Source organism: Simochromis diagramma, unplaced genomic scaffold (genome assembly GCF_900408965.1).
Source record: "Simochromis diagramma unplaced genomic scaffold, fSimDia1.1 OVJJ01000822.1, whole genome shotgun sequence".
In the NCBI taxonomy this organism is placed as follows: domain Eukaryota; kingdom Metazoa; phylum Chordata; class Actinopteri; order Cichliformes; family Cichlidae; genus Simochromis; species Simochromis diagramma.
The window spans coordinates 4,646,587-4,671,350 of record NW_024387520.1 but is presented as its reverse complement, the minus strand read 5'-3'; the positions used below and the strand labels follow the sequence as shown (position 1 = coordinate 4,671,350).

General features: G+C 40.2%; 1 protein-coding gene across 1 annotated transcript in view; it reads left to right on the top strand.

The window, feature by feature from the left end:
* The window catches only part of adgrv1 (adhesion G protein-coupled receptor V1), a 141,532-nt gene that overhangs the window by 57,656 nt on the left and 59,112 nt on the right, over positions 1-24,764 (top strand).

The window sequence follows — 24,764 nt, the reverse complement described above, 5'->3', positions numbered from 1 at the left end:
CAGCACCTGGTATTGCATAAACAGATTATTTTGATTTTGTGCAAAAATTATGATTACTTCTCTGTCAGTGCACCCCAGGGTGGCTGTGGCTACAATGTAGCTTGCCATCACCAGTGTGTGTGAATGTGTGGATGACTGGATGTGTAAAGCGCTTTGGGGTCCTTAGGGACTAGTAAAGCGCTATATAAATACAGGCCATTTACCATTTACTTCACATTTTAATATTTTTAATGATAACATTATTAGGTTTTTAATGTCCCTTACTGCAGAATAAAGATTTCGTCTGAAAGTTTTGTTTTGTTTTGTTTTTAATCTTTAGCTCCATTCTAAGAAAATGACCAGTTTCAAGTGTCCTCAGTGTAGGACACATACAGGATGTCATGCTGAAATGTAAAGCACTTACAATAGAAGACAAACAACAAATTATTCCAGCCTAATTGATGACATTTATGGCATTTGTTTTCTGTGCTGACTGATATGCTGCTCAGTGCTTTGCTGCCTGCTTTTAAATCAGATGTCACTCTGAACATAAACACAAGCTACATGTGATGTCTCTGATGTGTATCTGTTTCTACCCGTGCTGATGCTAGCATGACTAAAGCTAGCCAAGCAGCAGTAAATATGTGAAGTAAGGCAGAAGGATATACTCATCAAACAAACAGGATCATAAGAATATAAAACCACGAGCACTACAAATGTAACAGAAATACGTTGACATAAAATGGCATGTTATTTGAAATCTACACGAAACAATGACACAACTACTGTTTTTCAATTTTTTCAATTTATTTATTTTTTACCAATTGTCCAAATTAGTCTGTGATTGGCCTGAGTGTGACAGAAATCATATTTATATACAACTAAATATGACTCAGCAAACATGTTTTAAATGGATGATTCCTCACTTGATGACGAATGATCCATTTCCATATTTGCTGAGTCTTAAATTTGATGTCAGTGAACTTACCAGTGGTTGGTGTTAAAAAAAAAAAAGCCCCCAAATCCCCTATGAGCAAGCACTTGGCGACAGTGGAGAGGAAAAACTCCCTCTTAATGGGAAGAAACCTCTGACAGAACCGGGCTCAGGAAGGGGTGGCCTTCTGTCTCGACCGAGAGGGGTTCAAATGTTCACTGACAATTTAGTTGTATATAAATATGATTTTTAGGACTTGATGTTGACACCAATTATGTGAAATTGGGGACGCACACAGTTCCGCTTCTTCTTCTTCTTCTTCTTCTTACTTGGCGGAATTTCTGGCAGGCTCTTAACTTCATTCTCGAGTTCAGCCACCTTGACATTGAGCATTTTCTGTTTGTCTCGTAGACTTTGCAAAGATCCCTGTGCAGAAAATGCAGCTGACTCTTCTTTTTCCATCTTCTGTTGTTCTGTGGTGTCTTTTTCTTTCTGAGGCTCCTGCAGAGACATTGCAGTGGATGGCAGTGAGTCCTCTTTTTCCATCTTCTCCTGTTCTTCAGTCTCGTTTTCTTTCAGAGGCTCACATTTATGCATTTCATTTGCAGCAGTGGAATTTTGTTCTTTGTGCTGCTGTGGGATTTTAAGTGAGCAATCTTTGGCCTCTTTCAGCTCTCGCTCAGGAGATTCTCTCTTCAAATCATGAAGGGCCTTGTTGGGGCAGAGCTGGGATTTCAGGTCACTGATTTCCAGGTTGAGTGTCTCCTGCTCCTGCCTATGTTTAACAGCCTGCTCTTCAAGCTGATTTTGAGCTGCTAGGAGCTGTTTCTGGAGCATCTCAATCTGCTCTTGCTGAATCCTACATTTGAGCTCAAATTCAGCCTCCTTAGAGGACTTCAGTCCTACAGAGTCAGTGTGTGAAGCCTCTGTGGTTGGAGTGGCAGACTCCACACACTGCTCTGTGGTAGGGTGGCTGATTTGGTCCTGCAGGGTAGCAATCACCTCATCCAATATGACAATAGCTTCATTGTCATTTGCGAGAGTGTCTGTCTCACTGATGTCATAGGGCTTATTACTAGAAGCCTCTTCCAGCTGCTCTATGAGGTCTTTAATCGTTTCCTCATAATTTCGCTTGTTCTCGTGAATTTCTTCACGAAGTTTGTTCACCTCAAGCTGGTGATAAGAGGCCCTCTTGTTTGCACCTACCATTTTACAGTAAAGGTTGTTTTGATGGTATTGGGAGGCTTCCAGTTGGTGTCTGAGAGCAGCAATCTCGTGCCAGGGATTCAACGGGGGTCTAAATGTGGGATTGGGTTGATATTGCCAAGTCCCTCCGTTAGGTACAGGGTTTGGTCTGCTGTGGTTCTTCCTATTTCCCTCTCTCTCCATGTCCTCCTTTGCATTTGAAATGGGGAGGGATTCAGCCTTTTCTTTTTCAGGAGTGGCTTCAGTGTTTTTTTGCACTTCTTCATTTTTCGGGTTTGCTCCATAACCCATGCTGTTTTGAGCTTCAAGAAGAGCCCGGGCATATGCCCGAGTAATTGGTCTTCTTGGTTCTTCAGCCACTCTTTTCTGTTTTTGCTTTTGTTGTTTCTTTGGTTTCACAACCGTTTCCTTTGGTGGTTGTGCCACAGGAGACTTTTCAGTATTTGGTTGTGCGGCTGTTTTTGCTTCTGCCATTCTAGATGCGTCAGCGTTTGCGTCTGCGTTTCTCTGCATCTGCCTTGTCTTTGTTTTAACAACCAGGTTGCTTTGTGTTTCTGCCATCCGAGATCCACTGAAGTTGGTTGAACGTCTCCTCTATTTATAGGTTTTTCCAGTGGAATGTGCACTGTGACATCACAGGCTGTTCCTGTGATGCGCTGTTCCTTTGAAGTGCCATGATTGGAACAATTCAAAATAAAATGCCCACAAACCTAATGTAAAGGAAAGGCTTTTATTTTGTAGCACATACTGAATTAACACTATAAAAGCTACTCTACAGGAATTGCAGTAAAAAATAAAACTAAAGCAAAATATGTTTTTTAAATGGTTGTTAAAAAAACTAACCAAAGTAGAAGACAACTGTTTAGTGGAAAGTATTCGACATTCTAGAGATTCTCAGGCATAATAACTTCTTTCATAATTTAAACAAGGACAGGTAGAAAACATTCATATTTAGTGAAAGATATTTATTAACATTATCCAATGAGAGTTACTGAATGTCTGTAGGCAGTGAGATCTTGGTGGTTGATGAGGCGACAGAATGTCATCTATGTTTTGTTTTAAATTCAGTTTCAATGCTGAATCTAAGAAACAACAGACTGCAGAGGGAGACTTTAATAGAGGTTTACTAACTCTTACTATCATATACATTGTGGAAAAATCTGTCTTTATTTAGCATAATATATTTGTTATAAGCACTAAATATGTTTTGTGATTAACTGATGAACACTAACGTACCAAGCTGAAAATTCTCCTCACCAGTCAGCAGCTTATATTCACAAAAAACGGATAAATCTGCGATCCATGCAACTCTAACCAGCCAACAAAAACATGTGTTCATAATACAAAACAAGTTTACTTTGTGAAATGTTAAAAGGTACAAAAAATAAAGCAATAAAATAAAACAATATGTTTTCAAGACTTTTTCACAAGTTCCTATATCTCACTGAAATGTTACTCTGTAGCTGATTTCTCGTATTTTAAGTGTGATGAGAAATTTTGACTAGAAACAAGACAAATATACTTGATAAGATTTTGAGTTTTTGCAGTGTATATGCAGCTGATTGGTTTGGTCTTTAACCAACATGGAATCATTTATGTTGGGCAGCTGTGGCTATGCGTACTAATCAGTGCTTCAGTCCCCAATGCTATCAGTCCACACGTCAAAGGGCAAGATACTGAACCTTCGATTGTCCCCAATGCATTTGGGTGTGAATGAAATGTATGACTATGACTTGTAGTTCAAAAAGGGCTATTTATGTATTTAAGTCCAGTTGTTGCTCATTCACTGTTACCTTGAACGTGTCATGCTATCACCACTCTGTGTAACAGATATTTCCTATATAAGCAAATATGTTTTACACTATTTACCTACTGAAATGAAATCGTAACTCCAGAAAAATGTTTAACTGTTTATTTCTGGAATAATAATAATGCATTTCTTGCATTTCTCATGGGTTCTAATGGGGGCCTTTCTTAAAATTACTGGTCCCAGTAACAAAGATGCTTGTTGACTCAGAAATCGAGGGAAAACCAACAACACACCCGAACATTATGTTATTTACACGGGTGCACATAAGTGGTCCACAGGTGCGCATTCGCTCTCAATATAAAAGACGCGCACCAGATAAGAAGTTGCAACACGCGTTTGCGTCCATATAAAAAGCACTGTTTTTGTCCGCTAAAGTGGGATTTTCACGGCACATTGTGCACCACATCTCTGTGCGTTCATCATTTGTTTGAAGCCAGCTCACCTCCTGCAACCACTTTTCCGAGAATACGCGCTTCTTTTGTGGTTCGGACTCCTTCTGACATTTCTTTGGAGGTGGAGGAACACCAAAGTAATTGCTTAAAGGAGCTTGCTTCTTCGACATCTTTAAGAGTTCTAAACAAATGTCTGTCCTCCTCCAGACAATCTTATGTACGCAAACACGCGTTGCAACTTCTTATCTTGTGCGCGTTTTTTATTTTGATAGCGAATGCGCACCTGCGGACCACTTATGTGCACCCCTGGTTATTTAGCTTGTCATATTGCAGCCACAGAAATTCTTTTGTCCATGAAACCATAAAGCTGCACTTTCTTTTTGTTCTTTTCCGTTTTGTGGTAAGCTTTTCTTTGGCTGTCACTTCTTCACCCTGACCTGTCTTATTTGGCTGAACTAAAATATATATCCTGCTGCTTTTACACACGCACTCACGTTGTCAGCGATTCTCTGCGCGATCAACCTCTCACATGTTTAAGCTTGCTGTGGGAGATTTCACTTGTCATGTTTGCATAGTAAGCTAACGATTGATAAGACGATGTCAGAGGAATTGGTGCGCAAATTATCGTCACTCACCAATCAGTACTGTTGCTCTCTATGCACAGTTCGTGCGATTGCAAAGTGAAGGAAAAAACAAGCGCAAATTCAAACGCGATTTCAATATGTCACATATTGACAGTGGCTCACCGATGCCAATGACATAATTACCCAACTACATTTCCGAAAGAATGCAAAAGCATTGACATATATTTTTCCTTCCTATGATAGCCCGACGGGCAGGGCTGAGATAGATTTTGGTAGCCCGACTGGAAAAATCGCTAGCCCCGGGACGTCGGGCTAGCGATTTTGCGAGCCCTGCTCTAGGAACAACAAGTAGGCCTGCAGAGCGAGAGTGAAGTGCTCTAATAGGGTGATATGGTACTACAAGGTCATTAAGATAAGATGGGGCCTGATTATTTAAGACCTTGTATGTGAGGAGCAGGATTTTGAATTCAATTCTGGATTTAACAGGAAGCCAATGAAGGGAAGCCAAAACAGGAGAAATCTGCTCTCTCTTTCTAGTCCCTGTCAGTACTCTTGCTGCAGCCTTTTGGATTAGCTGAAGGCTTTTCAGCGAGTTTTTTGGACATCCTGATAATAATGAATTACAGTAGTCCAGCCTGGAAGTAATAAATGCATGAACTAGTTTTTCAGCGTCACTCTGAGACAGATATTTCTAATTTTAGAGATGTTGCGCAAATGGAAGAACGCAGTCTTACATATTTGTTTAATATGTGCGTTGAAGGACATGTCCTGGTCAAAAATGACTCCAAGGTTCCTCACAGCATTACTGGAGGCCAAGGTAATGCCATCCAGAGTAAGAATCTGGTTAGATACCATATTTCTAAGATTTTCAGGGCCGAGTACAATAACCTCAGTTTTATCTGAATTAAGAAGCAGAAAGTTAGCGGCCATCCAGGTCTTTATGTCTTTAAGACATTCCTGCAGTTTAACTAATTGGTGTGTGTTATCTGGCTTCATGGACAGATAGAGCTGGGTGTCATCTGCATAGCAGTGAAAATGTATGCTATGTCTTCTAACGATACTGCCTAGGGGAAGCATGTATAATGTAAACAGAATTGGTCCTAGCACTGAACCCTGTGGAACTCCATAATTAACCTCAGTGTGTGAAGAGGACTCTCCATTTACATGTACAAATTGGAGTCTATTAGATAGATATGATTCAAACCACTGCAGCACAGTACCTGTAATACCTACAGCATGTTCTAATCGCTTTAATAGGATATTATGGTCGACAGTATGGAATGCTGCACTGAGGTCTAGCAGGACAAGCACAGAGATGAGTCCACTGTCAGAGGCCATAAGAAGATCATTTGTAACCTTCACTAAAGCTGTTTCTGTGCTGTGATGAGCTCTGAAACCTGACTGAAACTCTTCAAATAAGCCATTCCTCTGCAGATGATCTGTTAGCTGTGTGACAACTACTCTTTCAAGGATTTTTGATATGAAAGGAAGGTTGGAGATTGGCCTATAATTAGCTAAGACTGCTGGGTCATAAACAGATTATTTTGATTTTGTGCAAAAATTATGATTACTTCTCTTTCAGTGCACCCCAGGGTGGCTGTGGCTACAATGTAGCTTGCCATCACCAGTGTGTGAATGTGTGGATGACTGGATGTGTAAAGCGCTTTGGGGTCCTTAGGGACTAGTAAAGCGCTATATAAATACAGGCCATTTACCATTTACCATTTACTTCACATTTTAATATTTTTAATGATAACATTATTAGGTTTTTAATGTCCCTTACTGCAGAATAAAGGTTTCTTATGAAAGTTTTGTTTTGTTTTGTTTTTATCTTTAGTTCCATTCTAAGAAAATGACCAGTTTCAAGTGTCCTCAGTGTAGGACACATACAGGATGTCATGCTGAAATGTAAAGCACTTACAATAGAAGACAAACAACAAATTATTCCAGCCTAATTGATGACATTTATGGCATTTGTTTTCTGTGCTGACTGATATGCTGCTCAGTGCTTTGCTGCCTGCTTTTAAATCAGATGTCACTCTGAACATAAACACAAGCTACATGTGATGTCTCTGATGTGTATCTGTTTCTACCCGTGCTGATGCTAGCATGACTAAAGCTAGCCAAGCAGCAGTAAATATGTGAAGTAAGGCAGAAGGATATACTCATCAAACAAACAGGATCATAAGAATATAAAACCACGAGCACTACAAATGTAACAGAAATATGTTGACATAAAATGGCATGTTATTTGAAATCTACACGAAACAATGACACAACTACTGTTTTTCAATTTTTTCAATTTATTTATTTTTTACCAATTGTCCAAATTAGTCTGTGATTGGCCTGAGTGTGACAGAAATCATATTTATATACAACTAAATATGACTCAGCAAACATGTTTTAAATGGATGATTCCTCACTTGATGACGAATGATCCATTTCCATATTTGCTGAGTCTTAAATTTGATGTCAGTGAACTTACCAGTGGTTGGTGTTAAAAAAAAAAAGCCCCCAAATCCCCTATGAGCAAGCACTTGGCGACAGTGGAGAGGAAAAACTCCCTCTTAATGGGAAGAAACCTCTGACAGAACCGGGCTCAGGAAGGGGTGGCCTTCTGTCTCGACCGAGAGGGGTTCAAATGTTCACTGACAATTTAGTTGTATATAAATATGATTTTTAGGACTTGATGTTGACACCAATTATGTGAAATTGGGGACGCACACAGTTCCGCTTCTTCTTCTTCTTCTTCTTACTTGGCAGAATTTCTGGCAGGCTCTTAACTTCATTCTCGAGTTCAGCCACCTTGACATTGAGCATTTTCTGTTTGTCTCGTAGACTTTGCAAAGATCCCTGTGCAGAAAATGCAGCTGACTCTTCTTTTTCCATCTTCTGTTGTTCTGTGGTGTCTTTTTCTTTCTGAGGCTCCTGCAGAGACATTGCAGTGGATGGCAGTGAGTCCTCTTTTTCCATCTTCTCCTGTTCTTCAGTCTCGTTTTCTTTCAGAGGCTCACATTTATGCATTTCATTTGCAGCAGTGGAATTTTGTTCTTTGTGCTGCTGTGGGATTTTAAGTGAGCAATCTTTGGCCTCTTTCAGCTCTCGCTCAGGAGATTCTCTCTTCAAATCATGAAGGGCCTTGTTGGGGCAGAGCTGGGATTTCAGGTCACTGATTTCCAGGTTGAGTGTCTCCTGCTCCTGCCTATGTTTAACGGCCTGCTCTTCAAGCTGATTTTGAGCTGCTAGGAGCTGTTTCTGGAGCATCTCAATCTGCTCTTGCTGAATCCTACATTTGAGCTCAAATTCAGCCTCCTTAGAGGACTTCAGTCCTACAGAGTCAGTGTGTGAAGCCTCTGTGGTTGGAGTGGCAGACTCCACACACTGCTCTGTGGTAGGGTGGCTGATTTGGTCCTGCAGGGTAGCAATCACCTCATCCAATATGACAATAGCTTCATTGTCATTTGCGAGAGTGTCTGTCTCACTGATGTCATAGGGCTTATTACTAGAAGCCTCTTCCAGCTGCTCTATGAGGTCTTTAATCGTTTCCTCATAATTTCGCTTGTTCTCGTGAATTTCTTCACGAAGTTTGTTCACCTCAAGCTGGTGATAAGAGGCCCTCTTGTTTGCACCTACCATTTTACAGTAAAGGTTGTTTTGATGGTATTGGGAGGCTTCCAGTTGGTGTCTGAGAGCAGCAATCTCGTGCCAGGGATTCAACGGGGGTCTAAATGTGGGATTGGGTTGATATTGCCAAGTCCCTCCGTTAGGTACAGGGTTTGGTCTGCTGTGGTTCTTCCTATTTCCCTCTCTCTCCATGTCCTCCTTTGCATTTGAAATGGGGAGGGATTCAGCCTTTTCTTTTTCAGGAGTGGCTTCAGTGTTTTTTTGCACTTCTTCATTTTTCGGGTTTGCTCCATAACCCATGCTGTTTTGAGCTTCAAGAAGAGCCCGGGCATATGCCCGAGTAATTGGTCTTCTTGGTTCTTCAGCCACTCTTTTCTGTTTTTGCTTTTGTTGTTTCTTTGGTTTCACAACCGTTTCCTTTGGTGGTTGTGCCACAGGAGACTTTTCAGTATTTGGTTGTGCGGCTGTTTTTGCTTCTGCCATTCTAGATGCGTCAGCGTTTGCGTCTGCGTTTCTCTGCATCTGCCTTGTCTTTGTTTTAACAACCAGGTTGCTTTGTGTTTCTGCCATCCGAGATCCACTGAAGTTGGTTGAACGTCTCCTCTATTTATAGGTTTTTCCAGTGGAATGTGCACTGTGACATCACAGGCTGTTCCTGTGATGCGCTGTTCCTTTGAAGTGCCATGATTGGAACAATTCAAAATAAAATGCCCACAAACCTAATGTAAAGGAAAGGCTTTTATTTTGTAGCACATACTGAATTAACACTATAAAAGCTACTCTACAGGAATTGCAGTAAAAAATAAAACTAAAGCAAAATATGTTTTTTAAATGGTTGTTAAAAAAACTAACCAAAGTAGAAGACAACTGTTTAGTGGAAAGTATTCGACATTCTAGAGATTCTCAGGCATAATAACTTCTTTCATAATTTAAACAAGGACAGGTAGAAAACATTCATATTTAGTGAAAGATATTTATTAACATTATCCAATGAGAGTTACTGAATGTCTGTAGGCAGTGAGATCTTGGTGGTTGATGAGGCGACAGAATGTCATCTATGTTTTGTTTTAAATTCAGTTTCAATGCTGAATCTAAGAAACAACAGACTGCAGAGGGAGACTTTAATAGAGGTTTACTAACTCTTACTATCATATACATTGTGGAAAAATCTGTCTTTATTTAGCATAATATATTTGTTATAAGCACTAAATATGTTTTATGATTAACTGATGAACACTAACGTACCAAGCTGAAAATTCTCCTCACCAGTCAGCAGCTTATATTCACAAAAAACGGATAAATCTGCGATCCATGCAACTCTAACCAGCCAACAAAAACATGTGTTCATAATACAAAACAAGTTTACTTTGTGAAATGTTAAAAGGTACAAAAAATAAAACAATAAAATAAAACAATATGTTTTCAAGACTTTTTCACAAGTTCCTATATCTCACTGAAATGTTACTCTGTAGCTGATTTCTCGTATTTTAAGTGTGATGAGAAATTTTGACTAGAAACAAGACAAATATACTTGATAAGATTTTGAGTTTTTGCAGTGTATATGCAGCTGATTGGTTTGGTCTTTAACCAACATGGAATCATTTATGTTGGGCAGCTGTGGCTATGCGTACTAATCAGTGCTTCAGTCCCCAATGCTATCAGTCCACACGTCAAAGGGCAAGATACTGAACCTTCGATTGTCCCCAATGCATTTGGGTGTGAATGAAATGTATGACTATGACTTGTAGTTCAAAAAGGGCTATTTATGTATTTAAGTCCAGTTGTTGCTCATTCACTGTTACCTTGAACGTGTCATGCTATCACCACTCTGTGTAACAGATATTTCCTATATAAGCAAATATGTTTTACACTATTTACCTACTGAAATGAAATCGTAACTCCAGAAAAATGTTTAACTGTTTATTTCTGGAATAATAATAATGCATTTCTTGCATTTCTCATGGGTTCTAATGGGGGCCTTTCTTAAAATTACTGGTCCCAGTAACAAAGATGCTTGTTGACTCAGAAATCGAGGGAAAACCAACAACACACCCGAACATTATGTTATTTACACGGGTGCACATAAGTGGTCCGCAGGTGCGCATTCGCTCTCAATATAAAAGACGCGCACCAGATAAGAAGTTGCAACACGCGTTTGCGTCCATATAAAAAGCACTGTTTTTGTCCGCTAAAGTGGGATTTTCACGGCACATTGTGCACCACATCTCTGTGCGTTCATCATTTGTTTGAAGCCAGCTCACCTCCTGCAACCACTTTTCCGAGAATACGCGCTTCTTTTGTGGTTCGGACTCCTTCTGACATTTCTTTGGAGGTGGAGGAACACCAAAGTAATTGCTTAAAGGAGCTTGCTTCTTCGACATCTTTAAGAGTTCTAAACAAATGTCTGTCCTCCTCCAGACAATCTTATGTACGCAAACACGCGTTGCAACTTCTTATCTTGTGCGCGTTTTTTATTTTGATAGCGAATGCGCACCTGCGGACCACTTATGTGCACCCCTGGTTATTTAGCTTGTCATATTGCAGCCACAGAAATTCTTTTGTCCATGAAACCATAAAGCTGCACTTTCTTTTTGTTCTTTTCCGTTTTGTGGTAAGCTTTTCTTTGGCTGTCACTTCTTCACCCTGACCTGTCTTATTTGGCTGAACTAAAATATATATCCTGCTGCTTTTACACACGCACTCACGTTGTCAGCGATTCTCTGCGCGATCAACCTCTCACATGTTTAAGCTTGCTGTGGGAGATTTCACTTGTCATGTTTGCATAGTAAGCTAACGATTGATAAGACGATGTCAGAGGAATTGGTGCGCAAATTATCGTCACTCACCAATCAGTACTGTTGCTCTCTATGCACAGTTCGTGCGATTGCAAAGTGAAGGAAAAAACAAGCGCAAATTCAAACGCGATTTCAATATGTCACATATTGACAGTGGCTCACCGATGCCAATGACATAATTACCCAACTACATTTCCGAAAGAATGCAAAAGCATTGACATATATTTTTCCTTCCTATGATAGCCCGACGGGCAGGGCTGAGATAGATTTTGGTAGCCCGACTGGAAAAATCGCTAGCCCCGGGACGTCGGGCTAGCGATTTTGCGAGCCCTGCTCTAGGAACAACAAGTAGGCCTGCAGAGCGAGAGTGAAGTGCTCTAATAGGGTGATATGGTACTACAAGGTCATTAAGATAAGATGGGGCCTGATTATTTAAGACCTTGTATGTGAGGAGCAGGATTTTGAATTCAATTCTGGATTTAACAGGAAGCCAATGAAGGGAAGCCAAAACAGGAGAAATCTGCTCTCTCTTTCTAGTCCCTGTCAGTACTCTTGCTGCAGCCTTTTGGATTAGCTGAAGGCTTTTCAGCGAGTTTTTTGGACATCCTGATAATAATGAATTACAGTAGTCCAGCCTGGAAGTAATAAATGCATGAACTAGTTTTTCAGCGTCACTCTGAGACAGATATTTCTAATTTTAGAGATGTTGCGCAAATGGAAGAACGCAGTCTTACATATTTGTTTAATATGTGCGTTGAAGGACATGTCCTGGTCAAAAATGACTCCAAGGTTCCTCACAGCATTACTGGAGGCCAAGGTAATGCCATCCAGAGTAAGAATCTGGTTAGATACCATATTTCTAAGATTTTCAGGGCCGAGTACAATAACCTCAGTTTTATCTGAATTAAGAAGCAGAAAGTTAGCGGCCATCCAGGTCTTTATGTCTTTAAGACATTCCTGCAGTTTAACTAATTGGTGTGTGTTATCTGGCTTCATGGACAGATAGAGCTGGGTGTCATCTGCATAGCAGTGAAAATGTATGCTATGTCTTCTAACGATACTGCCTAGGGGAAGCATGTATAATGTAAACAGAATTGGTCCTAGCACTGAACCCTGTGGAACTCCATAATTAACCTCAGTGTGTGAAGAGGACTCTCCATTTACATGTACAAATTGGAGTCTATTAGATAGATATGATTCAAACCACTGCAGCACAGTACCTGTAATACCTACAGCATGTTCTAATCGCTCTAATAGGATATTATGGTCGACAGTATGGAATGCTGCACTGAGGTCTAGCAGGACAAGCACAGAGATGAGTCCACTGTCAGAGGCCATAAGAAGATCATTTATAACCTTCACTAAAGCTGTTTCTGTGCTGTGATGAGCTCTGAAACCTGACTGAAACTCTTCAAATAAGCCATTCCTCTGCAGATGATCTGTTAGCTGTGTGACAACTACTCTTTCAAGGATTTTTGATATGAAAGGAAGGTTGGAGATTGGCCTATAATTAGCTAAGACTGCTGGGTCATAAACAGATTATTTTGATTTTGTGCAAAAATTATGATTACTTCTCTGTCAGTGCACCCCAGGGTGGCTGTGGCTACAATGTAGCTTGCCATCACCAGTGTGTGAATGTGTGGATGACTGGATGTGTAAAGCGCTTTGGGGTCCTTAGGGACTAGTAAAGCGCTATATAAATACAGGCCATTTACCATTTACCATTTACTTCACATTTTAATATTTTTAATGATAACATTATTAGGTTTTTAATGTCCCTTACTGCAGAATAAAGGTTTCTTATGAAAGTTTTGTTTTGTTTTGTTTTTATCTTTAGCTCCATTCTAAGAAAATGACCAGTTTCAAGTGTCCTCAGTGTAGGACACATACAGGATGTCATGCTGAAATGTAAAGCACTTACAATAGAAGACAAACAACAAATTATTCCAGCCTAATTGATGACATTTATGGCATTTGTTTTCTGTGCTGACTGATATGCTGCTCAGTGCTTTGCTGCCTGCTTTTAAATCAGATGTCACTCTGAACATAAACACAAGCTACATGTGATGTCTCTGATGTGTATCTGTTTCTACCCGTGCTGATGCTAGCATGACTAAAGCTAGCCAAGCAGCAGTAAATATGTGAAGTAAGGCAGAAGGATATACTCATCAAACAAACAGGATCATAAGAATATAAAACCACGAGCACTACAAATGTAACAGAAATACGTTGACATAAAATGGCATGTTATTTGAAATCTACACGAAACAATGACACAACTACTGTTTTTCAATTTTTTCAATTTATTTATTTTTTACCAATTGTCCAAATTAGTCTGTGATTGGCCTGAGTGTGACAGAAATCATATTTATATACAACTAAATATGACTCAGCAAACATGTTTTAAATGGATGATTCCTCACTTGATGACGAATGATCCATTTCCATATTTGCTGAGTCTTAAATTTGATGTCAGTGAACTTACCAGTGGTTGGTGTTAAAAAAAAAAAGCCCCCAAATCCCCTATGAGCAAGCACTTGGCGACAGTGGAGAGGAAAAACTCCCTCTTAATGGGAAGAAACCTCTGACAGAACCGGGCTCAGGAAGGGGTGGCCTTCTGTCTCGACCGAGAGGGGTTCAAATGTTCACTGACAATTTAGTTGTATATAAATATGATTTTTAGGACTTGATGTTGACACCAATTATGTGAAATTGGGGACGCACACAGTTCCGCTTCTTCTTCTTCTTCTTCTTCTTACTTGGCGGAATTTCTGGCAGGCTCTTAACTTCATTCTCGAGTTCAGCCACCTTGACATTGAGCATTTTCTGTTTGTCTCGTAGACTTTGCAAAGATCCCTGTGCAGAAAATGCAGCTGACTCTTCTTTTTCCATCTTCTGTTGTTCTGTGGTGTCTTTTTCTTTCTGAGGCTCCTGCAGAGACATTGCAGTGGATGGCAGTGAGTCCTCTTTTTCCATCTTCTCCTGTTCTTCAGTCTCGTTTTCTTTCAGAGGCTCACATTTATGCATTTCATTTGCAGCAGTGGAATTTTGTTCTTTGTGCTGCTGTGGGATTTTAAGTGAGCAATCTTTGGCCTCTTTCAGCTCTCGCTCAGGAGATTCTCTCTTCAAATCATGAAGGGCCTTGTTGGGGCAGAGCTGGGATTTCAGGTCACTGATTTCCAGGTTGAGTGTCTCCTGCTCCTGCCTATGTTTAACGGCCTGCTCTTCAAGCTGATTTTGAGCTGCTAAGAGCTGTTTCTGGAGCATCTCAATCTGCTCTTGCTGAATCCTACATTTGAGCTCAAATTCAGCCTCCTTAGAGGACTTCAGTCCTACAGAGTCAGTGTGTGAAGCCTCTGTGGTTGGAGTGGCAGACTCCACACACTGCTCTGTGGTAGGGTGGCTGATTTGGTCCTGCAGGGTAGCAATCACCTCATCCAATATGACAATAGCTTCATTGTCATTTGCGAGAGTGTCTGTCTCACTGATGTCATAGGGCTTATTACTAGAAGCCTCTTCCAGCTGCTCTATGAGGTCTTTAATCGTTTCCTCATAATTTCGCTTGTTCTCGTGAATTTCTTCACGAAGTTTGTTCACCTCAAGCTGGTGATAAGAGGCCCTCTTGTTTGCACCTACCATTTTACAGTAAAGGTTGTTTTGATGGTATTGGGAGGCTTCCAGTTGGTGTCTGAGAGCAGCAATCTCGTGCCAGGGATTCAACGGGGGTCTAAATGTGGGATTGGGTTGATATTGCCAAGTCCCTCCGTTAGGTACAGGGTTTGGTCTGCTGTGGTTCTTCCTATTTCCCTCTCTCTCCATGTCCTCCTTTGCATTTGAAATGGGGAGGGATTCAGCCTTTTCTTTTTCAGGAGTGGCTTCAGTGTTTTTTTGCACTTCTTCATTTTTCGGGTTTGCTCCATAACCCATGCTGTTTTGAGCTTCAAGAAGAGCCCGGGCATATGCCCGAGTAATTGGTCTTCTTGGTTCTTCAGCCACTCTTTTCTGTTTTTGCTTTTGTTGTTTCTTTGGTTTCACAACCGTTTCCTTTGGTGGTTGTGCCACAGGAGACTTTTCAGTATTTGGTTGTGCGGCTGTTTTTGCTTCTGCCATTCTAGATGCGTCAGCGTTTGCGTCTGCGTTTCTCTGCATCTGCCTTGTCTTTGTTTTAACAACCAGGTTGCTTTGTGTTTCTGCCATCCGAGATCCACTGAAGTTGGTTGAACGTCTCCTCTATTTATAGGTTTTTCCAGTGGAATGTGCACTGTGACATCACAGGCTGTTCCTGTGATGCGCTGTTCCTTTGAAGTGCCATGATTGGAACAATTCAAAATAAAATGCCCACAAACCTAATGTAAAGGAAAGGCTTTTATTTTGTAGCACATACTGAATTAACACTATAAAAGCTACTCTACAGGAATTGCAGTAAAAAATAAAACTAAAGCAAAATATGTTTTTTAAATGGTTGTTAAAAAAACTAACCAAAGTAGAAGACAACTGTTTAGTGGAAAGTATTCGACATTCTAGAGATTCTCAGGCATAATAACTTCTTTCATAATTTAAACAAGGACAGGTAGAAAACATTCATATTTAGTGAAAGATATTTATTAACATTATCCAATGAGAGTTACTGAATGTCTGTAGGCAGTGAGATCTTGGTGGTTGATGAGGCGACAGAATGTCATCTATGTTTTGTTTTAAATTCAGTTTCAATGCTGAATCTAAGAAACAACAGACTGCAGAGGGAGACTTTAATAGAGGTTTACTAACTCTTACTATCATATACATTGTGGAAAAATCTGTCTTTATTTAGCATAATATATTTGTTATAAGCACTAAATATGTTTTATGATTAACTGATGAACACTAACGTACCAAGCTGAAAATTCTCCTCACCAGTCAGCAGCTTATATTCACAAAAAACGGATAAATCTGCGATCCATGCAACTCTAACCAGCCAACAAAAACATGTGTTCATAATACAAAACAAGTTTACTTTGTGAAATGTTAAAAGGTACAAAAAATAAAACAATAAAATAAAACAATATGTTTTCAAGACTTTTTCACAAGTTCCTATATCTCACTGAAATGTTACTCTGTAGCTGATTTCTCGTATTTGAAGTGTGATGAGAAATTTTGACTAGAAACAAGACAAATATACTTGATAAGATTTTGAGTTTTTGCAGTGTATATGCAGCTGATTGGTTTGGTCTTTAACCAACATGGAATCATTTATGTTGGGCAGCTGTGGCTATGCGTACTAATCAGTGCTTCAGTCCCCAATGCTATCAGTCCACATGTCAAAGGGCAAGATACTGAACCTTCGATTGTCCCCAATGCATTTGGGTGTGAATGAAATGTATGACTATGACTTGTAGTTCAAAAAGGGCTATTTATGTATTTAAGTCCAGTTGTTGCTCATTCACTGTTACCTTGAACGTGTCATGCTATCACCACTCTGTGTAACAGATATTTCCTATATAAGCAAATATGTTTTACACTATTTACCTACTGAAATGAAATCGTAACTCCAGAAAAATGTTTAACTGTTTATTTCTGGAATAATAATAATGCATTTCTTGCATTTCTCATGGGTTCTAATGGGGGCCTTTCTTAAAATTACTGGTCCCAGTAACAAAGATGCTTGTTGACTCAGAAATCGAGGGAAAACCAACAACACACCCGAACATTATGTTATTTACACGGGTGCACATAAGTGGTCCGCAGGTGCGCATTCGCTCTCAATATAAAAGACGCGCACCAGATAAGAAGTTGCAACACGCGTTTGCGTCCATATAAAAAGCACTGTTTTTGTCCGCTAAAGTGGGATTTTCACGGCACATTGTGCACCACATCTCTGTGCGTTCATCATTTGTTTGAAGCCAGCTCACCTCCTGCAACCACTTTTCCGAGAATACGCGCTTCTTTTGTGGTTCGGACTCCTTCTGACATTTCTTTGGAGGTGGAGGAACACCAAAGTAATTGCTTAAAGGAGCTTGCTTCTTCGACATCTTTAAGAGTTCTAAACAAATGTCTGTCCTCCTCCAGACAATCTTATGTACGCAAACACGCGTTGCAACTTCTTATCTTGTGCGCGTTTTTTATTTTGATAGCGAATGCGCACCTGCGGACCACTTATGTGCACCCCTGGTTATTTAGCTTGTCATATTGCAGCCACAGAAATTCTTTTGTCCATGAAACCATAAAGCTGCACTTTCTTTTTGTTCTTTTCCGTTTTGTGGTAAGCTTTTCTTTGGCTGTCACTTCTTCACCCTGACCTGTCTTATTTGGCTGAACTAAAATATATATCCTGCTGCTTTTACACACGCACTCACGTTGTCAGCGATTCTCTGCGCGATCAACCTCTCACATGTTTAAGCTTGCTGTGGGAGATTTCACTTGTCATGTTTGCATAGTAAGCTAACGATTGATAAGACGATGTCAGAGGAATTGGTGCGCAAATTATCGTCACTCACCAATCAGTACTGTTGCTCTCTATGCACAGTTCGTGCGATTGCAAAGTGAAGGAAAAAACAAGCGCAAATTCAAACGCGATTTCAATATGTCACATATTGACAGTGGCTCACCGATGCCAATGACATAATTACCCAACTACATTTCCGAAAGAATGCAAAAGCATTGACATATATTTTTCCTTCCTATGATAGCCCGACGGGCAGGGCTGAGATAGATTTTGGTAGCCCGACTGGAAAAATCGCTAGCCCCAGGACGTCGGGCTACCGATTTTGCGAGCCCTGCTCTAGGAACAACAAGTAGGCCTGCAGAGCGAGAGTGAAGTGCTCTAATAGGGTGATATGGTACTACAAGGTCATTAAGATAAGATGGGGCCTGATTATTTAACTAATTGGTGTGTGTTATCTGGCTTCATGGACAGATAGAGCTGGGTGTCATCTGCATAGCAGTGAAAATGTATGCTATGTCTTCTAACGATACTGCCTAGGGGAAGCATGTATAATGTAAACAGAATTGGTCCTAGCACTGAACCCTGTGGAACTCCATAATTAACCTCAGTGTGTGAAGAGGACTCTCCATTTACATGTACAAATTGGAGTCTATTAGATAGATATGATTCAAACCACTGCAGCACAGTACCTGTAATACCTACAGCATGTTCTAATCGCTCTAATAGGATATTATGGTCGACAGTATGGAATGCTGCACTGAGGTCTAGCAGGACAAGCACAGAGATGAGTCCACTGTCAGAGGCCATAAGAAGATCATTTGTAACCTTCACTAAAGCTGTTTCTGTGCTGTGATGAGCTCTGAAACCTGACTGAAACTCTTCAAGTAAGCCATTCCTCTGCAGATGATCTGTTAGCTGTGTGACAACTACTCTTTCAAGGATTTTTGATATGAAAGGAAGGTTGGAGATTGGCCTATAATTAGCTAAGACTGCTGGGTCATAAACAGATTATTTTGATTTTGTGCAAAAATTATGATTACTTCTCTGTCAGTGCACCCCAGGGTGGCTGTGGCTACAATGTAGCTTGCCATCACCAGTGTGTGAATGTGTGGATGACTGGATGTGTAAAGCGCTTTGGGGTCCTTAGGGACTAGTAAAGCGCTATATAAATACAGGCCATTTACCATTTACCATTTACTTCACATTTTAATATTTTTAATGATAACATTATTAGGTTTTTAATGTCCCTTACTGCAGAATAAAGGTTTCTTATGAAAGTTTTGTTTTGTTTTGTTTTTATCTTTAGCTCCATTCTAAGAAAATGACCAGTTTCAAGTGTCCTCAGTGTAGGACACATACAGGATGTCATGCTGAAATGTAAAGCACTTACAATAGAAGACAAACAACAAATTATTCCAGCCTAATTGATGACATTTATGGCATTTGTTTTCTGTGCTGACTGATATGCTGCTCAGTGCTTTGCTGCCTGCTTTTAAATCAGATGTCACTCTGAACATAAACACAAGCTACATGTGATGTCTCTGATGTGTATCTGTTTCTACCCGTGCTGATGCTAGCATGACTAAAGCTAGCCAAGCAGCAGTAAATATGTGAAGTAAGGCAGAAGGATATACTCATCAAACAAACAGGATCATAAGAATATAAAACCACGAGCACTACAAATGTAACAGAAATACGTTGACATAAAATGGCATGTTATTTGAAATCTACACGAAACAATGACACAACTACTGTTTTTCAATTTTTTCAATTTATTTATTTTTTACCAATTGTCCAAATTAGTCTGTGATTGGCCTGAGTGTGACAGAAATCATATTTATATACAACTAAATATGACTCAGCAAACATGTTTTAAATGGATGATTCCTCACTTGATGACGAATGATCCATTTCCATATTTGCTGAGTCTTAAATTTGATGTCAGTGAACTTACCAGTGGTTGGTGTTAAAAAAAAAAAAGCCCCCAAATCCCCTATGAGCAAGCACTTGGCGACAGTGGAGAGGAAAAACTCCCTCTTAATGGGAAGAAACCTCTGACAGAACCGGGCTCAGGAAGGGGTGGCCTTCTGTCTCGACCGAGAGGGGTTCAAATGTTCACTGACAATTTAGTTGTATATAAATATGATTTTTAGGACTTGATGTTGACACCAATTATGTGAAATTGGGGACGCACACAGTTCCGCTTCTTCTTCTTCTTCTTCTTCTTACTTGGCAGAATTTCTGGCAGGCTCTTAACTTCATTCTCGAGTTCAGCCACCTTGACATTGAGCATTTTCTGTTTGTCTCGTAGACTTTGCAAAGATCCCTGTGCAGAAAATGCAGCTGACTCTTCTTTTTCCATCTTCTGTTGTTCTGTGGTGTCTTTTTCTTTCTGAGGCTCCTGCAGAGACATTGCAGTGGATGGCAGTGAGTCCTCTTTTTCCATCTTCTCCTGTTCTTCAGTCTCGTTTTCTTTCAGAGGCTCACATTTATGCATTTCATTTGCAGCAGTGGAATTTTGTTCTTTGTGCTGCTGTGGGATTTTAAGTGAGCAATCTTTGGCCTCTTTCAGCTCTCGCTCAGGAGATTCTCTCTTCAAATCATGAAGGGCCTTGTTGGGGCAGAGCTGGGATTTCAGGTCACTGATTTCCAGGTTGAGTGTCTCCTGCTCCTGCCTATGTTTAACGGCCTGCTCTTCAAGCTGATTTTGAGCTGCTAGGAGCTGTTTCTGGAGCATCTCAATCTGCTCTTGCTGAATCCTACATTTGAGCTCAAATTCAGCCTCCTTAGAGGACTTCAGTCCTACAGAGTCAGTGTGTGAAGCCTCTGTGGTTGGAGTGGCAGACTCCACACACTGCTCTGTGGTAGGGTGGCTGATTTGGTCCTGCAGGGTAGCAATCACCTCATCCAATATGACAATAGCTTCATTGTCATTTGCGAGAGTGTCTGTCTCACTGATGTCATAGGGCTTATTACTAGAAGCCTCTTCCAGCTGCTCTATGAGGTCTTTAATCGTTTCCTCATAATTTCGCTTGTTCTCGTGAATTTCTTCACGAAGTTTGTTCACCTCAAGCTGGTGATAAGAGGCCCTCTTGTTTGCACCTACCATTTTACAGTAAAGGTTGTTTTGATGGTATTGGGAGGCTTCCAGTTGGTGTCTGAGAGCAGCAATCTCGTGCCAGGGATTCAACGGGGGTCTAAATGTGGGATTGGGTTGATATTGCCAAGTCCCTCCGTTAGGTACAGGGTTTGGTCTGCTGTGGTTCTTCCTATTTCCCTCTCTCTCCATGTCCTCCTTTGCATTTGAAATGGGGAGGGATTCAGCCTTTTCTTTTTCAGGAGTGGCTTCAGTGTTTTTTTGCACTTCTTCATTTTTCGGGTTTGCTCCATAACCCATGCTGTTTTGAGCTTCAAGAAGAGCCCGGGCATATGCCCGAGTAATTGGTCTTCTTGGTTCTTCAGCCACTCTTTTCTGTTTTTGCTTTTGTTGTTTCTTTGGTTTCACAACCGTTTCCTTTGGTGGTTGTGCCACAGGAGACTTTTCAGTATTTGGTTGTGCGGCTGTTTTTGCTTCTGCCATTCTAGATGCGTCAGCGTTTGCGTCTGCGTTTCTCTGCATCTGCCTTGTCTTTGTTTTAACAACCAGGTTGCTTTGTGTTTCTGCCATCCGAGATCCACTGAAGTTGGTTGAACGTCTCCTCTATTTATAGGTTTTTCCAGTGGAATGTGCACTGTGACATCACAGGCTGTTCCTGTGATGCGCTGTTCCTTTGAAGTGCCATGATTGGAACAATTCAAAATAAAATGCCCACAAACCTAATGTAAAGGAAAGGCTTTTATTTTGTAGCACATACTGAATTAACACTATAAAAGCTACTCTACAGGAATTGCAGTAAAAAATAAAACTAAAGCAAAATATGTTTTTTAAATGGTTGTTAAAAAAACTAACCAAAGTAGAAGACAACTGTTTAGTGGAAAGTATTCGACATTCTAGAGATTCTCAGGCATAATAACTTCTTTCATAATTTAAACAAGGACAGGTAGAAAACATTCATATTTAGTGAAAGATATTTATTAACATTATCCAATGAGAGTTACTGAATGTCTGTAGGCAGTGAGATCTTGGTGGTTGATGAGGCGACAGAATGTCATCTATGTTTTGTTTTAAATTCAGTTTCAATGCTGAATCTAAGAAACAACAGACTGCAGAGGGAGACTTTAATAGAGGTTTACTAACTCTTACTATCATATACATTGTGGAAAAATCTGTCTTTATTTAGCATAATATATTTGTTATAAGCACTAAATATGTTTTATGATTAACTGATGAACACTAACGTACCAAGCTGAAAATTCTCCTCACCAGTCAGCAGCTTATATTCACAAAAAACGGATAAATCTGCGATCCATGCAACTCTAACCAGCCAACAAAAACATGTGTTCATAATACAAAACAAGTTTACTTTGTGAAATGTTAAAAGGTACAAAAAATAAAACAATAAAATAAAACAATATGTTTTCAAGACTTTTTCACAAGTTCCTATATCTCACTGAAATGTTACTCTGTAGCTGATTTCTCGTATTTTAAGTGTGATGAGAAATTTTGACTAGAAACAAGACAAATATACTTGATAAGATTTTGAGTTTTTGCAGTGTATATGCAGCTGATTGGTTTGGTCTTTAACCAACATGGAATCATTTATGTTGGGCAGCTGTGGCTATGCGTACTAATCAGTGCTTCAGTCCCCAATGCTATCAGTCCACACGTCAAAGGGCAAGATACTGAACCTTCGATTGTCCCCAATGCATTTGGGTGTGAATGAAATGTATGACTATGACTTGTAGTTCAAAAAGGGCTATTTATGTATTTAAGTCCAGTTGTTGCTCATTCACTGTTACCTTGAACGTGTCATGCTATCACCACTCTGTGTAACAGATATTTCCTATATAAGCAAATATGTTTTACACTATTTACCTACTGAAATGAAATCGTAACTCCAGAAAAATGTTTAACTGTTTATTTCTGGAATAATAATAATGCATTTCTTGCATTTCTCATGGGTTCTAATGGGGGCCTTTCTTAAAATTACTGGTCCCAGTAACAAAGATGCTTGTTGACTCAGAAATCGAGGGAAAACCAACAACACACCCGAACATTATGTTATTTACACGGGTGCACATAAGTGGTCCGCAGGTGCGCATTCGCTCTCAATATAAAAGACGCGCACCAGATAAGAAGTTGCAACACGCGTTTGCGTCCATATAAAAAGCACTGTTTTTGTCCGCTAAAGTGGGATTTTCACGGCACATTGTGCACCACATCTCTGTGCGTTCATCATTTGTTTGAAGCCAGCTCACCTCCTGCAACCACTTTTCCGAGAATACGCGCTTCTTTTGTGGTTCGGACTCCTTCTGACATTTCTTTGGAGGTGGAGGAACACCAAAGTAATTGCTTAAAGGAGCTTGCTTCTTCGACATCTTTAAGAGTTCTAAACAAATGTCTGTCCTCCTCCAGACAATCTTATGTACGCAAACACGCGTTGCAACTTCTTATCTTGTGCGCGTTTTTTATTTTGATAGCGAATGCGCACCTGCGGACCACTTATGTGCACCCCTGGTTATTTAGCTTGTCATATTGCAGCCACAGAAATTCTTTTGTCCATGAAACCATAAAGCTGCACTTTCTTTTTGTTCTTTTCCGTTTTGTGGTAAGCTTTTCTTTGGCTGTCACTTCTTCACCCTGACCTGTCTTATTTGGCTGAACTAAAATATATATCCTGCTGCTTTTACACACGCACTCACGTTGTCAGCGATTCTCTGCGCGATCAACCTCTCACATGTTTAAGCTTGCTGTGGGAGATTTCACTTGTCATGTTTGCATAGTAAGCTAACGATTGATAAGACGATGTCAGAGGAATTGGTGCGCAAATTATCGTCACTCACCAATCAGTACTGTTGCTCTCTATGCACAGTTCGTGCGATTGCAAAGTGAAGGAAAAAACAAGCGCAAATTCAAACGCGATTTCAATATGTCACATATTGACAGTGGCTCACCGATGCCAATGACATAATTACCCAACTACATTTCCGAAAGAATGCAAAAGCATTGACATATATTTTTCCTTCCTATGATAGCCCGACGGGCAGGGCTGAGATAGATTTTGGTAGCCCGACTGGAAAAATCGCTAGCCCCGGGACGTCGGGCTAGCGATTTTGCGAGCCCTGCTCTAGGAACAACAAGTAGGCCTGCAGAGCGAGAGTGAAGTGCTCTAATAGGGTGATATGGTACTACAAGGTCATTAAGATAAGATGGGGCCTGATTATTTAAGACCTTGTATGTGAGGAGCAGGATTTTGAATTCAATTCTGGATTTAACAGGAAGCCAATGAAGGGAAGCCAAAACAGGAGAAATCTGCTCTCTCTTTCTAGTCCCTGTCAGTACTCTTGCTGCAGCCTTTTGGATTAGCTGAAGGCTTTTCAGCGAGTTTTTTGGACATCCTGATAATAATGAATTACAGTAGTCCAGCCTGGAAGTAATAAATGCATGAACTAGTTTTTCAGCGTCACTCTGAGACAGATATTTCTAATTTTAGAGATGTTGCGCAAATGGAAGAACGCAGTCTTACATATTTGTTTAATATGTGCGTTGAAGGACATGTCCTGGTCAAAAATGACTCCAAGGTTCCTCACAGCATTACTGGAGGCCAAGGTAATGCCATCCAGAGTAAGAATCTGGTTAGATACCATATTTCTAAGATTTTCAGGGCCGAGTACAATAACCTCAGTTTTATCTGAATTAAGAAGCAGAAAGTTAGCGGCCATCCAGGTCTTTATGTCTTTAAGACATTCCTGCAGTTTAACTAATTGGTGTGTGTTATCTGGCTTCATGGACAGATAGAGCTGGGTGTCATCTGCATAGCAGTGAAAATGTATGCTATGTCTTCTAACGATACTGCCTAGGGGAAGCATGTATAATGTAAACAGAATTGGTCCTAGCACTGAACCCTGTGGAACTCCAT